This window comes from Mobula hypostoma, chromosome 13, assembly GCF_963921235.1.
Source record: "Mobula hypostoma chromosome 13, sMobHyp1.1, whole genome shotgun sequence".
NCBI classification, from domain to species: domain Eukaryota; kingdom Metazoa; phylum Chordata; class Chondrichthyes; order Myliobatiformes; family Myliobatidae; genus Mobula; species Mobula hypostoma.
The window spans coordinates 88,878,162-88,894,996 of NC_086109.1; the positions used below are offsets into that span (position 1 = coordinate 88,878,162).

The window sequence follows — 16,835 nt, forward strand, 5'->3', positions numbered from 1 at the left end:
AGTCACCGGCCTGTATACGGAATATGACCCATCTACAACCACTCTTTGCCTTACTTTCTCAATAAGCCTTGCTTGCGGTACCTTATCAAATGCCTTGCTGAAATCCATATACACTACATCTACTGCTCTACCTTCATCAATGTGTTTAGTCACATCCTCAAAAAATTCAATCAGGCTCATAAGGCATGACCTGCCTTTGACAAAACCATGCTGACAATTCTTAATCATATTATGCCTCTCCCCATATTCGTAAATCCTGCCTCTCAGGGTCTTCTTCATCAACTTACCAACCACTGAAGTATAAACTCACTGGTCTATAATTTTCTGGGCTATCTCTACTCCCTTTCTTGAATAAGGGAACAACATTTTCAACTCTCCAACCCTCCTGAACCTCTCCCGTCCTCACTGCTGATGCAAGAGGCTCAGCAATCTCCTCCCTCACCTCCCACAGTAGCCTGGGGTATATCTCGTCCGGTCCCGGAGACTTATCCAACTGGATGCTTTCCAAAAGCTCCAACTCATCCTCTTTCTTAATGGCTATATGATCAAGTTTTTCAGAGCACTGTAAGTCATCCCTACAATCGCCAAGATCCTTTTCTGTAGTGAATACTGAAGCAAAGTATTCATTAAGTACCTCTGCTATCTCCTCTGGTTCCATTCACACTTTTCCACTGTCACATTTGATTGGTCCTATTCTTTTATGTCTTATCCTCTTGCTCTTCACACACTTGTAGAATGCCATGGGGCTTTCCTTAATCCTGTTCCCCAAGGTCTTCTCATGGCCCCTTTTGGCTCTCCTAATTTCATTCTTAATCTCCTTCCTGCTAGGCTTATAACCTTCTAGATCTCTATCATTGCCTAGTTTTTTGAACCTTTCGTAAGCTTTTCTTTTCTTCTTGACTAGATTTTCAACAGCCTTTGTATACCATAGTTTCCATACCCTACCATCCTTTCCCTATCTCATTGGAACGTACCTATGCAGAACTCCATGCAAATATCCCCTGAACATTTGCCACATTTCTGCCGTACCTTCCCTGAGAACACCTGTTCCCAATTTATGCTTCCAAGTTCCTGCCTGATAGCCCCTTACTCAAATTAAACGCTTTCCTAACTTGTCTGTTCCTATCTCTCTCCAATGCTATGGTAAAGGAGATAGAATTATGATCACTTTCTCCAAAATGCTCTCCCACTGAGAGACCTGACACCTGACCAGGTTCATTTCCCAATACCAGATCAAGTACAGCCTCTCCTCTTGTAGGCTTAGCTACATATTGTGTCAGGAAACCTTCCTGAACACACCTAACAAACTCCACCTCATCTAAATCCCTTGCTCTAGGGAGATGCCCATCAATATTTGGGAAATTAAAGTCTCCCACCATGACAACCCTGTTATTATTACACCTTTCCAGAATCTGTCTCCCTATCAGCTCCTCGATGTCCCAGTTACTTTTGGGTGGTCTATAAAAAACACCCTGTAGAGTTATTGACCCTTTCCTGTTTCTAACTTCCACCCACAGAGACTCAGTAGACAATCCCTTCATGATTTCTTCCTTTTCTGCAGTCGTGACACTATCTCTGATCGGCAGTGCCACGCCCCCACCTCTTTTGCCTCCCTCCCTGTCCTTTCTGAAACATCTGAAGCCTGGCACTCTAAGTAACCATTCCTGTCCCTGAGCCTTCCAAGTCTCTGTAATGGCCACAACATCATAGCTCCAAGTACTGATCAACGTTCTAAGCTCAACCACTCTGTTCTTGATGCTTTTGCATTAAAATAGACACATCTCAAACTATTGGTCAGAGCACATCTCTTATCCATCACAGGCCTATACTCCCTCTCAAACTGTCTACAAGCTTTCTCTATATGTGAGCCAACCGCCCCTTCCTCTGTCTCTTCAGCTCAGTTCCCACCCCCCAGCAATTTTAGTTTAAACTCTCCTCAATAGCCTTATCAAACCTCCCTGCCAGGATATTGGTCCCCCTGCGATTCAAGTGCAACCCGTCCTTTTTGTACAGGTCATGCCTGCCCCAGAAGAGGTTCCAATGATCCAGAAATCTGAATCCCTGCCTCGGCTCCAATCCCTCAGCCATGCATTTATCCTCCACTTCACTCTATTTCTATACTCAGGGTCGCGTGGCACAGGCAGTAATCCCGAGATGACTACCTTTGCGGTCCTGCTTCTCAACTTCCTTCCTAACTCCCTGCAGTCTGTTTTCAGGACCTCCTCCCTTTTCCGACCTATGTCGTTGGTACCAATATGTACCACTTTCCAGCTACAGGATATTATGGATGTGATCAGAAACATCCCAGACCCTGGCACCTGGGAAGCAAACTATCATCCATGTTTCTTTCCTGCGTCCACAGAATCGCCTGTTTGACCCCCTAACTATAGAGCCATCTATCACTGCTGCCTACTTCCTTCCCCTACCCTCCTAAGCCACAGGGCCAGGCTCTGTGCCAGAGGCACATCCACTGTTGCTTCCCCCAGGCAAGCCGTCCCCCCTCAACAGTACCCAAACAGGAGTACTTATTGTTAGGGGAACAGCCACCGGGGTACTCTCTAGTATCTGACTCTTGCCCTTCCCCCTCCTGACTGTTATCCACTTATCTGTCTCCCAAAGCCACAGTGTGACTACCTGCCTATACCTCCTATCTATCACCTCCTCATTTTCCCTGACCAGACGAAGGTCATCGAGCTGCATCTCCAGTACCCTAACCCGGTCCCTAAGCAGCTGCAGTTCGACGCACCAGGTGCAGATGTGGCCGTCTGGGAAGCTGGGAGACTCCTGGACATCCCACATCTGACAACCAGTACAGAACACTGGCCTCACAGACATACTTCCTGTTTCTATTCTACACAAGTAACGTACCTTGCCTTGCCCTGTTATCGCCGAAGCCCTCTTACTCTGTCTACCTTTACTCTGTCACCTGCTCTATAAACCTGTTAAACTCTTCCTGCCGGTCTAACTCACTAACGTCCAGGCACTTGTGCAGTCGTGCTTCGATCAAACTGCTAAAGAAAAACTGTCTCCTGTTAAACTCTTCCTGCTGGTCTAACTCGCTGATGTCCACATGATTGCGCAGTCGTGCCTTGATCAAATTTTATTCTTTGCGTGTGTATCCCAGCTGAGGGAATTCATGGAATTGTTCTAATAGGAATCCATGTGCTCCTGCCAAATATTGGTTTAATCATTTTGTACATTTCAGTTGGTTAAACATAAGAGATTGTTTTCAAATTCTGAAATGCTTCAACATGGCTAATGATTAACGATAATGACATAAATCTCGGCAGTCACATGTGTAACAGGAGCTACGTGTGCAAAATCAGTCACAATTATTCTTCCTGGAGCAGTGGATGTTAAACCTAAATTCAAGAGGGCGAGGTTTACTAAAACAAACCAACTGGAGTTAAAAGAAGAAGATTTAAATTAGATTAACTTTGCCACATGCACACCACAACACTGAAACACACAGCGAAATGCATCATTTGAGACAAACCAAATCAGTGAGGATACTGTTGGGGCAGCCTGCAAGTGTCACCACGCTTCTGGCGCCAACATAGCCTGCCCAGGACTCACTAAGCTGAACCTGTACGCCTCGGGAATCTGGGAGGACACCCGAGCACCTGGAGCCACCAGGCTCGGGAGCGTTTGGACCAGCTTCACTCGCCTCAGAGCTGAACTGACTCTGTAGCCTGAGCACTCACACTCATGGACTCCAGAGCTCAAGTTCTCATTATTATCATTTGTTTACTTTCTTCCACTTATTACTTGCACAATTTGTCCTCTTTTGCACATTGGATGTTTGTTGGTCTTTGTTTGATGTGCTTTTGTCTGGATTCCACAGTATTTCTTTGTTTTCCTGTGGCTCCCTGCAAGAAAATGAATCTTAAGGTTGTATATGGTATACATAGTTTGATAGTAAATATGCTTTGAACTTTGAACTGTACAGCAAGAAACAGGCCCTTAGGCTTAACTGGCCCATGCTGATTAAGATGCACCATCCAAGTTTACTCCCACTTTCCAGAAACCTCTAAAGCTGTCCAACTGTCTTATAAAAGTTGTTATTGCAACTGTCTCAACCACTTCTTCTGGCAGATGATTCTACACAGATACCACTCTTTGTGTAAGAGAGAAAACCCTCAGGTTCCTATTAAATTTTTCCCTTTCGAGTTCAAGTTTAATTGTCATTCAACTATACACATTTGGGGGAGATTCAAACAAGAGGACATGAGTTGAGGGTTAAAGGGCAAAAGTTTAGGGGTAACATGAGGGGGAACTTCTTTACTCAGAGAGTGGTAGCTGTGTGGAACGAGCTTCCAGCAGAAGTGGTTGAGGCAGGTTCGATGTTGTCATTTAAAGTTAAATTTGATAGCTATATGGACAGGAAAGGAATGGAGAGTTATGGGCTGAGTGCAGGTAGATGGGACTAGGTGAGAGTAAGCGTTCGGCACGGACTAGAAGGGATGAGGTGGCCTGTTTCCATGCTGTAATTGTTATATTTTTATATGGTTATATGAAAACAGTAAAATGGCCTTCCAGGGCCAAGGTGAAAAACACAGCCCCAGCAGAATCACGTACAGCACCAGGCACATATAGCACATATAATTATGACCGCAGAAGAACATAGTCAAAAAAAAAATTGCCCAAGAACCTGAGTGTCATGGCCTGTAGATTATGGCATGGGAGGATTGCCCTGGAACCACATTCACGCACTAGTGCAGCCACAGATGAGGCAATCCCGCTTGCCTTACGCTGAGCGAACACTGGAGGGCAGCATCAACAGGAACAGCCAGCGCCCAGACCAGCCTGGACACCCCCTGTGCCACACCATCTCCGATGTCTCTTCCCCTGGGCCACTGCAGCAGGCAACCCTGTGGCACGAGGTCGGGTCCCCAGAATAATGGAGGCCACGCAGCTCCCCCACCGTTGGTCTCACCAATGAACCAATGAACCAGGCTTGCAGTATTCTACATTGCCACTGTCCAACAGGGTCTTGTGATCACAAGGAAAACGTCCAAGACAATCACTTGCAACGTTTGTTGGACCATGCACTGCTCCAATGTCTTTCTTTTTGGGTGACTCTAACAGGTGACAACACAATACACAACAAGTCCAACTCCACTGTTATCCAGCAACTCACTGATGGGGTAGACTTGCAGTAATTGACATTCTTAATATCCAACAGTGTCCTCTGATCATAGAAAAGACATAAAGAATGAACAATTGCATCTTTGTTTCGACTCTGAGAGGCCACTGTGATGGAGCGCGACACCTTTTTACCAGAAATCCAGTTTAAACCTATGCCTTATAGTTACTGATTGACTAGTTCTGGGGGAAAAACTGAATGCATTCACACTATCTTTGCCCCTCATGATTTTATGCACTCAAAAAAATAAAGCCTTAGTCTGTCTAACTTCTCCCCATAACTTCCACCTCAAGTTCTGACAGCATCCTTGTAAATACAATGCTGCTACTGAGGACAGAGGGAAGAATAAGCTGATTTATTTCTCCAGCATTACTAACTTTCATTGCAATGAGCACAACAGCTAAGGAGGAGCACATTATCACTCTGCTCTCCAATCAGATCCCTCCTTCTTCAGCACTTTATCTCTTCCACCTATCACCTCCCAGCTTTTGACTTTATCGCCCTCCTCCTCCACCCACCCACCTTCCCCCTCCCTTGGTTTTATGTGTCACCTTCCAGCTTGTACTCCTTCCCCTCCCCATACCTTGCTTCTTATTCTAGTTGCTTTCCCCTTCCTTTCCAGTCCTGAAGAAGGGTCTTGCCCGAAACATTTTCTGTTTATTACTCTCCATAGATGCTGTCTAACCTGCTGAGATTCTCCAGTACCTTATGCGTGTTCCTCAAGATTTCTGGCATCTGCAGAATCTCTTGTGCACATATGTTACTCTGTAAAGGTGTCACACAATCCCACTAAAGGCCACTTGAACATTGATGTGACCATGTGACATTAAGACATGTCTCTCAAGTTTAACAAGACTTTTCAAATGCATTGGAATTCTGGAGAGACACAAAACGTATTAACTTTTAAAACAAAAGCATAACATTATAACATTTTAATTATAAACACAAGAGATTCTGTAGATGCTGAAAATCTAGAGCAACATTCTAATTAGCCTTCAGTCAAAGAGCTGTGCTTCTAAAATATGAAGGAATCCACAGGAATTGTGGTAGGCTTTTCCTGAGCATAATCACCTTGTATCCTCACAATTAGTTCCAAAGCACCTCCACAGATATTATTAGCTTAGTTCCTTAAATCAGGAAACGGACCAATTCCAAAGACAATGAGTTTTTTTTTGGCTAGTCTCCAAGATGTAGCCTTAGTGCATATTAAGACCTGTGAAGGAAATGAATAAACAAGAGAAAGTCTGCAGATGCTGGAAATCCAAAGTAACACACACAAAATGCTGAAGGAAATTAGCAGGCCAAGAAGCATCAATGGAAAAGAATACACAGCCGATATTTTTTTGCCAGAAGGAGAAATCAATATTCATGCCACCAGGTTGGAGGCCACCCAAATGGAATATAAGGTGTTGCTCCTCCATCCTGAGGGTGGCCTCATCTTAAGCCAAGAGGAGGCCGTGGACCAACATGTCAGAACAGGAATAGGAATGGGGATTAAAATATTTTCCCATTGGGAAGACCTGCTTTTGACAGATGGAGCGGAGGTGCACAATGAAGCGAGGCCCCAATATACGAAGCAAAGGAAGTGATTATTTGTCTAATGTACACTATAATCGTGAACACTTTTTATTCAAAGCAGAATATCCAAGTATTGATGATTGCTAGGGATAGACATTGGACTTGAATTGACTAAATTCCCTTTGTGGGTCGGAGAACATAATCCGAGCAATTAAAGGATATTGTGCTTCAGCCTACTTCAACATTGCTGTCTCACCTCTGTCCCAGTTTGCATTAACATATCACAATTATCTTTAGTTACAAGGCAATGTGCTGCATCCTGTCCAATTCATTGAGAAAATGTCACCTGCAGGTAATTTTTGGAATCCTAATTTTCAGAAAGAGAATACATTTCTATTTGTAGCAAGTGCTATATGAGATATCATTGCTTTGTAAATAAATTACTACAGAGATATTTTCCAAATTATCCATTTGTTCTGAATTCATCCGTTCACACGCTTACATTTTGTGATCGTGACTTGGTTTAACAGTAGATTATATTGCAGTTTTTTTAAACCAATATTGCACTGAAGTTGATCTGGCTTCACGAACATCTTTTCAAATTGAATTCCATTACTGGGTGGGCAGCACAGTGATGTAGCCATTAGCGTAACGCTTTACAGCATCAGCAAACAGCGATCGGGGATTCAACTCCTGTCGCTGTCTGTAAGAAGCTTGTACATTCTGTCCCTTGTACAGAATATGGTATTAGCTTTTATCCGCAAGACAGAGCAACCCTGACGAGATTGGCAGAGGTCTGTCGGCAATTTGAAAGGCTCTTAGAAAGGTAGTTTTGATGTGCACATCAAATGTACTGGAGGTTGTCGGAGAGATCAAAAGAAATGAGAAAGGAGATTCAAGATTCAAGATTAAAATTTTATTTATTATGTGCATATTGAAACATAAGGTGAAGTGTGTTGTTTGCATTAAAAAACAAAACTCTTGAGTGTGTGTGTGTGTGTGTGTGTGTGTGTGTGGGGGGGGGGCGGAGGGAGGAGGGGCAGCCTCCTACTGTTGCCACACAATTCAGTGCCAAAATAGCATGCCCGCAATGCTCAGCAGAACAATACAGAACACACCAAAACAGGACCCAGCAAGCAACAAAATAACAGCAAAACAAGCCCTAATCCTTCGTCCCTCCTCCTCGTGCATCTACGTAATCCTTTAACCCCAGGACAGTCCTGCAACCTCCAGCTTCCTAAAGGACAAGTGATTGTTCCAATAGAAGCAGAAAACCAGTAGCAAGGAGGTCCTTTTGCTCTCCAACATGGCATTGCTTTAATATTCCCACTGGCTGGTTGAGGCAGAGCTGTGTCCATACAGTAAAATGTGCTTGCCCTTTGCCATACAGTACAAGGAATCAGATCTAGCGATTGGGGATGGGTCTCAGGCAAGCAAATAATTCAATCTCCTGCAAATGGCTGGCAGAATGGATCTCCAGTGATTTATTGCTGTAATCTTAAAATTATATACTGTAGAGAAGATGAAAATAACTCAGAATATTCCACTTTTGTTTAGAAATCAGGGTCCAAAAATAGAAGTTTTTCAATTTGTGATAAAGTTATGGTTGAGGATTTAGACTATCTAATGAATGAATTCCTTGGTTCAAACCTTTCTCTTCCTTTTCTCATCTCTTCTTCTTAGTCTCTTTTATAATCATCATGTACCCAGTCGTATGACATGGATAACCATGGTCTTTTGACCATGATTGTTCTTTGCAAAGTTTCTACGGAAGTTTTTTTGCCATTGCCTTCTTCTGGGCAGTGTCTTTACAAGATGGGTGACCCCAGCCATTATCAATACTCATCAGAGATTGTCTGCCTGGTGTTAGTGTTTGCATATACACGAGCTTGTGATCTGCACCGGCTGCTCAAACGACCATCCACCACCTGCTCCCATGACTTCACATGACCCTGATCGGGGGGCTAAGCAGGTGCTACACCTTGCCCAAGGGTGACCTGCAGGCCAGCGGAGGGAAGGAGAGCCTTACACCTCCTTTGGAAGAGACATATCTCCACTCTGCCACCATCTATTAAAATATAGTGCTCAAAACCTAAATAGTTAAAAAAAAACATGACACTGATGCAAAGGCAGTTCCTATTCATGGTATCTCCATGTCAAAATCAGATCTTTTTCTTTTCCCAACACAATAATCAGTCTCTGATATGATAGGAGATGAATATTCAGGATGACGCAGACTGAGGTGAGCAACCTTGAGTAGTATATGGGCTTTGGAGTTGTATAACACACCTAAACACAAAGAGATTCTACATAGGCTGGCAATCCAGAGTCAGTCAGTCAGTCAGTTAGTGGGTGCCGTCCCGAATCTGGGGTTGGCGGCTATGCACCTCCATCTTTTTCGATCTTGCGACAGCGCCGAGTACAGCCTCTCCTCCAGTTTGTTCTCGCTGCCGCCTTGGCACCGCCCGCCGAACTCGAGCCCGAGGCCGTGTCAGCCTCCAGCCGCGGCTGCTTCTTCGAGCTCGGCCCTTCCTTAGGCGGAGGCCTCGGGCAGGTCCAGGCACACGGTGCAGCACCCAAGTTCACCATGTCTTCTCTAAGTGCATAGCATACGATTCATAGATACGTGGTGAGGCTTTAATCTCTTCCACGGAACATGGCCATTGGCTCACAAGGAGCTCATCCACCCTTTGTCAGGTCCTGTTTTTTTCAGTCCCGCTGGGTGTCCTCACACCCTCCTCACCAGACTAAGTCCGGTGGGGGAGTCGGCCCAAGTCGCCGACCACTCAACCACGGCCCCCGGCCGAGCGCCGGGCGCCCGCCCCCCCGGCAAATCTCTCCGAGCATCCGGTGCCCGACTGAAAACCATGGTCGAGCGGCCGGCAACCAGCTCAGAGTAACACACACAAAATGCTGGAGGAACTCAGCGGGCCAGAGAGTCAATGTTTCAGGCCAAGGCCTTTCATCAGGATACTAATGAAGGGTCTCAGCCTGAAACGTCAACTATTTATTGCATAGAAAGCAATCAGCACCTTTCATGAAACATTTCAGATTCATATTCATTTATTTACCTCACGTATGTTGAAACATACAGTGAAATGCATCATTAGTGTTAATAACTGAAACAATCTAAGTTTGTGCTAGGGCAGCCCACAGCACATTCCAGAACCAACATAGCATACCCAGAAGCAATGATAACAGAATATATAGCATAGAAGCAGACTCTTTGGCCAACTCGTTGATACAAACCAAAACGTATATCTCATGACCTTTAAGCCTTTTCTATGCATGTACCTGCCTAAATCAGCATACAGGACGGAAATTGAAAACCTGGCTGAGTGGTGCCACAACAATTTCTCACTCAATACCAGCAGGACCAAACAGCATATTATTGACTTCAGGAGGAGGAAACTGGAGGTCCATAAGCCAGTTCCCAGCAGCGGATTTGAGGTGGAGAGGGTCAGCAACTTTAAATTCCTCTGCATAGATGCTGCCTGATCTGCTGAGTTCCTCCAGCATTTTGTGCCTGTTACTTCTATAATAGATACAGCATTTAAAGCATATGCAGTAGTTAGCTAACCTCTTGGAAAAGCTTTTAATATTCTCCTCCTCTGCTCGAATCTAAAGATTCAAGATCAAGAGTGAAGTCTATTTGTCACGTGTACGTCGAAACAACAGTGAAGTGTGTCATTTGTGTTAACAACCAACACACCCAAGGATATGTTGGAACAGCCCACAAGTATTGCCACACATTCCGGTGCTCACATAACAGGCTCACAATGCTTGGCAGAACAACACAGAACACCACAAATCCCTTTCGTCCCTCCCACCCATGCACATACACAGTCCTTTAACCCTTGGATAACAGCCCAGCTCCGGCCTCAAGCAGACATGGACTTGGGCCTGCAGACACCGGGCTTTAACCTCCACAACAGACGCGCAAAGATTCGCAGGCTTGGCTCCAGCCAGTGGGCATCAGCTTCCAGACTTCCAATTCATCATTGGGCCTCGATCCTTGGCACCTAAGTAGATCTAAAGCCGATGATAAATGAAAGGTATTTATATGTTTATATGAAATTTCCTATTTTTGTTGGTTTATCTCTCTTTTGAAAGATGTTCCTCATGGAGACATGAACACTTTGGTTTAAAACAACTTCAGACCAAGGTGCTCATGTGCTACCCAGATCACAGTGTGATTTCAACACCAGAGTCTTGTAATTAAAGGTTTTGATCAAGTTTGGATGTGGTATGATGAACTGCAGTGGTGGAGGGGCCTGTGAGTTCCTGAGATCCCAACAGCAATGCTGTCTGAAGCTTAGCTCCTGGGAGGGCCGCCCATGGCATTAAGGTAGAGCAGGAGGTTCCAGACAAAGAGAGGTCCAACCAAATCCTCAATGGCGGAGCTGGTGGAAGGTGATGACACATCACCACGCAGTGAAGGCGGGGGAAAGCTGCAGCAGTACAGGGTCCCCAGTTGTCTTGCCTGCTTTGCCACCAGAACCTGACCCCGACCTGTCAAGGACTACGTGGTGGCTGCCCATGCAACAGCCTCTCCACATTACACAGACACCACAAGCATTCTTCATTTAAGGGAACAGCCCCTAGGGACAACATCATACTCGATTCGAGTGATTGCATATCACTGAAGGACTGGCGATCGTCTGTCAGCAGGGGGGATCTTTACTTAATTGAGTAATTTGAAAAATATCTGGGGGGGTGGGGGAAGCGAATGTGGTATAATCAAAAAGCACACATTTCAATCGATTGAGTCCAAAGCTGAGAATGATTTCCACTGTGCTGGAATACAGAGCATCATAAAAAAAATATAAAAAACTGCACAAAAGTGATTTAAATTGTTAAAAATATTGTCATTGCAATTTTGACGACTTTGGATCAATAAACATTGCAATGGTAATATAATTTTCTTTGGCCACTACAGCTATTACCAGCCCTGTCTCTCATTCTGGGCCAGTAATGAGCACCTCAGGGTTGGTAATGAGCACAGTTGACGCCAACAAGCCATTGCTTTGTTATTTTGAGATTGATCAGTGTTTGCTTTACTGTAAAAGCCGGCCATGAATCAGGGTGCCCAGACCTGGAGAGATGGATCTATCCATCACAGCAAAGGAAACCTGTCGTATCTGATACAATGAAATAGAGAGAAAAAATCCTTTTAAGTCCAATAATCTTCATTAACCAAACATCTCGATCATTAACCTGTTCAGCAATACTAATACCCAGCAGGGTTTTTATACACAGACGTCACCGAAATTGACTGACCCCTGGCTATTCGTCCTTTCAGAGAAGACCTGACGAGGAGCACAGTAGTTCTTCCCACATGGGCAGAGAGAACTATCGGCTGGTTATTTCCGACACTGTGGCAGGACAAAGGTCAGGATATGAGGGGGAAGCTGGTGGGTTGATGATCAAAGATTCAGACTGATTTAACACAAAATACTCTGCAGATGCTGGGTCAAAGCAACACTCACAATACGCTGGAGGAACTCAGCAGGTCGGGCAGCATCCGTGGAAACGATCAGTCCACGTTCAAAACGTTGACTGATCGTTTCCACGGATGCTGCCCGACCTGCTGAGTTCCTCCAGTGTGTTGTGAGTGTTGATCCAGATTTACCTGTCACATCTACACTGAGACATGCAGTGAAAGGTGTCATTTCCCTTTACAACCAACACACCCAAGGGTGTGCTGGGGCAGCCAGCAATTGTTATAGAACACAGAACATATGACATTACAATCCAGTACAGGCCCTTCAGCGCATAATGTTGTGTCAACCTTTTAACCTACTCAAAGATCAATCTAACCCTTCCCTCCTACATAGCCCACTATTTTCTGACACCCATGTGCCCATATAAGTGTTTCTTAAATGTCCCTATTGTATCTGTCTCTATCAGTAACCCTAGCAAAGCTTTCCACACACCTACCACTACCTGTGTAAAAAAACTTACCTCTGACATTCCCCCCCACCTCTCCCCATGCTTTCCTCTAATCACCATAAAATTCTGCTCCCTCATACTAGCTACCGCTGCCCTGGGGAATAGTCTCTGGCTGTTCACCTAGACTATGCCTCTTATTATCTTGTACCCCTCTATCAACTCACCTCTCATCTTCCTTTGCTCCAAAGTGGAAAGACCTAGCCTGCTCAACCCTTCCTCATATGACATGCTCTCTAGTCCGGGCACAAATGTGTGTCACCACTCATTCCAGCACTAAGCATTCCTTCTGTGTGCTGCTCTTTCAAAGTCTCAACTCTCGCACGCAATGGCCATTTTATTAGGTACTCCTGTACACCTGCTCGTGAATGCAAATATCTAATCAGCCAATCATGTAGCAGCAACTCAATGCATAAAAGCATGCAGACATGGTCAAGGGGTCCAGGTGTTGTTCAGACCAAACATCAGAATGGGAAGAAATGTGATCTAAGTGGCTTTGACTGTCGAATGATTGCTAGTGCCAGATGGGGTGGTTTGAGTATCGTAGAAACATTTTCACATACAAACGTTCCCAGAATTCACAGAGAACGGAGCAAAAAACAAACAAAAAAAATCCAGTAAGTAGTTTGTTCTTGGGTAGAAATGCCTTGTTAATGAGAGAGGTCAGAGGAGAATGGCTGGACTTGTTCAAGCTGACAGGAAGCTGACAGTAACTCAAATAACCATGTGTTACAACAGTGCAGAAGAACAACTCTGAATGCACAGGATGTCAAATCTTGAACTGGATGGGTTACAAACACACAGTAACTGCTTTTTTAGGTATTCTGGAAGAAGTTGGTACCAGTGAACAACGCGACCAAGAATAACATCCTACAGACAGTTCACAAAACTTCTCCTTTCACTTCCTATACATCTTCCTTTTCTTTCAAATGTGGTTCTGCTACTGTTGGAGCCCGTGATCTACATTTTGCTGGTGTATTATCAGGCCGATTGAGCAATCTGGTATTTTGCTGTCTCCAAGGAGGTTCCGTGAGGCTTCGAGCGAAGTGTGTGGCCTCAAGGCCAAGAAGCCTAGAGATGGGACACGAGCCCATGATCAACTCCATTTATTGCCAATTAAACCACTGAGGAAGATTGAAATCATCGAGGCAAGTGAGGAAGGGCGAGCAGGTCTTCCGCGTCGCCTACCAGCTTCTCATTCACTGCTGTCAGAGGAAGGTATCTGGGTGTGATGATCTCTCTCTCGCTCACCGTTCCCAAAGGAAGGTCCCTGCATTCAAATTATCTCTTTCTCTCTCTCTCTCTCTCTCTCATCTCTCCCGCAATGCCGTCAGAAGTGTCCTGGGGCTTGGGCAAGGCTTAAACAATGTGGTTTGTGGATTGGGCTCTGTAGTTCACGTTATAACGTGTCTCTGGTCTCTGGTTGCTCCTGTCGTTGATGCTATTTTGGGCGATTTTGATTGGTGCGGCCTGCAGGTAATGAACGCTGAGCTGGAACTGAATATGCCTGGATTCTTTCATTTTTGTGTTATTATATTCTGTGTTTTTTGCTTGGTTTTTTTGGTTGCTGTTTACATAATTTGAATTTTTTTTTGTGCTTGGAGGCTTTGATGTTTGTCTTTGAACTGATTTCATGCCTTTTCTTTGTTTCATGGCTGTCTGTGGGGAAGACAAATCTCAGGGTTGTATACTGCATACATACCTTGATAATAAATGTACTTTGAATCTTTGATCCAGAATCTTGAACCTCCGGAGTGTATTTGTGGATTCAGCCATTGTGAGCTAGATAAGCAAGTTATCACGTTGACTTAAATTTTAAAACAAAGTTTTATTTTGTTATTTTATTTTGGACAAGCATCAAAAGGATTATCTCTGAAGGCCAGAAAGATAGAACCACCCACTGGCATATGTTGGGAGTAGGAGGAAAAGGAGGAATATGCAAAGGCATTTTGCTATCTAAACCTGCCACATGCAGTGAGGAACGTAATTAGTAGCCTTTGAGTCCTATCACTCATTGGAACTGATCTGTGCTCCCCCTCAAATCCCTTACATCACAGCGGGGCACTCAAACAGCATTTCATTGACTCCAAAGCACTTTGGAAAGGCTTGTGGCAGCGGAGGGTATAAAGTTTTCACATTTTTTTTCTGATGGCAATTTTGATTGCTAGACAGAGATCTAAGAGATTAAAGTCAAAGGCAAACTCATAAAATATATACAGATTATTAAGCACTCTTTGCTCTCCTTGTGTTCTTTGATCTATATACTCAGTACTGCTTGTTCAATACATAGTCAAAGTAAATTTATTATCAAAGTACATTATTTAATTATTATTAAAACAAGGAACAGGCCCTTCCAGCAAATTGAACCTGTGCTGCCCAATTACACCCATGTGACCAATTAAACTACTAACCTGTATGTCTTTGGAATGTGGGAGGAAACCAAAGTATCTGAGGGAAACCCATATGGTCATGGGGACAATGTACAGACTCCTTACAGACAACGGCAGGGACTGAACACAAGTTGCCGGCACTGAGTAGTATTATGCAAACCTCTGTGCTTCTGTGGCGCAACATACTACAGACATTTACAGGAAAATAGAAATACAGTCGAATTTATGAAGAACTATACATAAACAAAGACTGACAAGCAACCAATGTGCGAAAGAAAATAAATTGGGCAAATAAAAATAGATAAATAATACTGCGAACGTGAGTTGTAGAGTCTTTGAAAGTGAGTCTGTATGTTGTGAAATCAGTTCAGAGTTGAGGTGAGCAAAGTTATCCAATCGGGTTCAGGAACCTGATGTTTGCAGGGTACTAACTCTTCCTGAACTTGGTGGATTAACACAGAGGGTCAGATAGAATGAGACATACATAAAGTGACATCAATCCTGTGCATTGCTTATTTAACATAGACATAGAACAATACCAGGTGAAATCAGGTTGCAATTTTCTATATTACAAATGCTTTGGCCACTCATATTTTCAGTTGTTCTCCATCCACCCAACATGTTGATGGAGTTACAAAGAAGGCATAACAGCAGCTATACTTCAGTAGGAGTTTGAGCAGAATTGGTATGTCTACAAAAACACTCGCAAATTTCTGCAGATGTACTATGGAGAGCATTCTAATGGGCTGCATCACCATCTGGTATGGGGGGTGGGGGGATCTGCTGCACAGGATCAAAGTAAGCTGCAGAAAGTTGTAAACTTAAGTCAGCTCCATCATGGCACCAGCCTCTGTAGTACTCAGGACATCTTAAAGGAGTGATGCCTCAAAAAGGCGGCGTCCATTGTTAAGGACCCACATCACCCAGGTCATGCCTTGTTCTCATTGCTACCATCAGGAATGAGGCACAGAAGACTGAAGGCCCACACTCAACGATTCAGGAACAACTCCTCTCCCTCTGCCATCCGATTTCTAAATGGACATTGAACCCATGAACACTACCTCACTACTTTTTTATTTCTACTTTTGCACTACTTATTTAATTTAACTATTTTATATATATCTTTTCTCTATTATTCAGACATCCCACCTCTCCCAGAAGTTCTGGGTGTCTCCCGCATATTAATAGTGGCTCCCTGATGCCCGCAAATTATATACAATATCACGGAAATTGATTTTTTTGAGAGTGAGCGAGCAAGAGAGCGAGAGAGAAAGCAAGCTATCACGAGAGAGAGAGAGAGAGAGCGAGAGCACGCCATGGCAGAGTGTTCCAAAAAAAACCCCTGCCTAACAGGGGTCAAAATAATGACAGTGTTGCTCGCTGCACTGTTTGCAACAGTGACTTTTCTATTGCCCATGGTGGGTTAAGACTGTAAAAGACATGTTGAGGTGAGTTTAACAGGTGTCATTCGTTCATTAGCATAGCTAACGTTATTTAAACTAGCTGGCCAGCTGCTAAGGAGCTACTCTATTGCAGACATCACACCTCTCCCGGAAGTCTCCCGCAAATTGATGGTGCTACCTCCCTGAAATGAGTTTTTGCAGGGTGGGATGTCTGATTATTATGTATTGCACTATATCACTGCCATAAAGCCAACAAATTTCATGACATACGCTGGTGATGTTAAACCTGATCCTGATTCTGATTCTGCCTTCATCTGCACGACTTAAAAGACCACCACACACAGGACGTAGCTGCGGTCTGCTGCAGAACAGCTTGGAGACTGGCTAGAGGGCATGCTACAACACATCACAATGTGGGTCTGCTGCCAC

At 44.2% G+C, this 16,835-nt stretch overlaps 1 long non-coding RNA gene across 7 annotated transcripts in view; it reads left to right on the forward strand.

The window, feature by feature from the left end:
• The first annotated feature begins 10,462 nt into the window (after positions 1-10,462).
• LOC134355764 (uncharacterized) overlaps positions 10,463-16,835 on the forward strand; it is a 29,395-nt gene continuing 23,022 nt past the window's right edge. For 6 of the 7 annotated variants that reach the window (XR_010020172.1, XR_010020175.1, XR_010020177.1 and 3 more), the window contains exon 1: positions 10,463-10,719. This is a non-coding gene — a long non-coding RNA (uncharacterized LOC134355764). Of the gene's footprint in view, positions 10,720-11,908; positions 12,056-16,835 lie in introns of all 7 variants that reach the window. The other variant, XR_010020178.1, reaches the window with a different exon arrangement.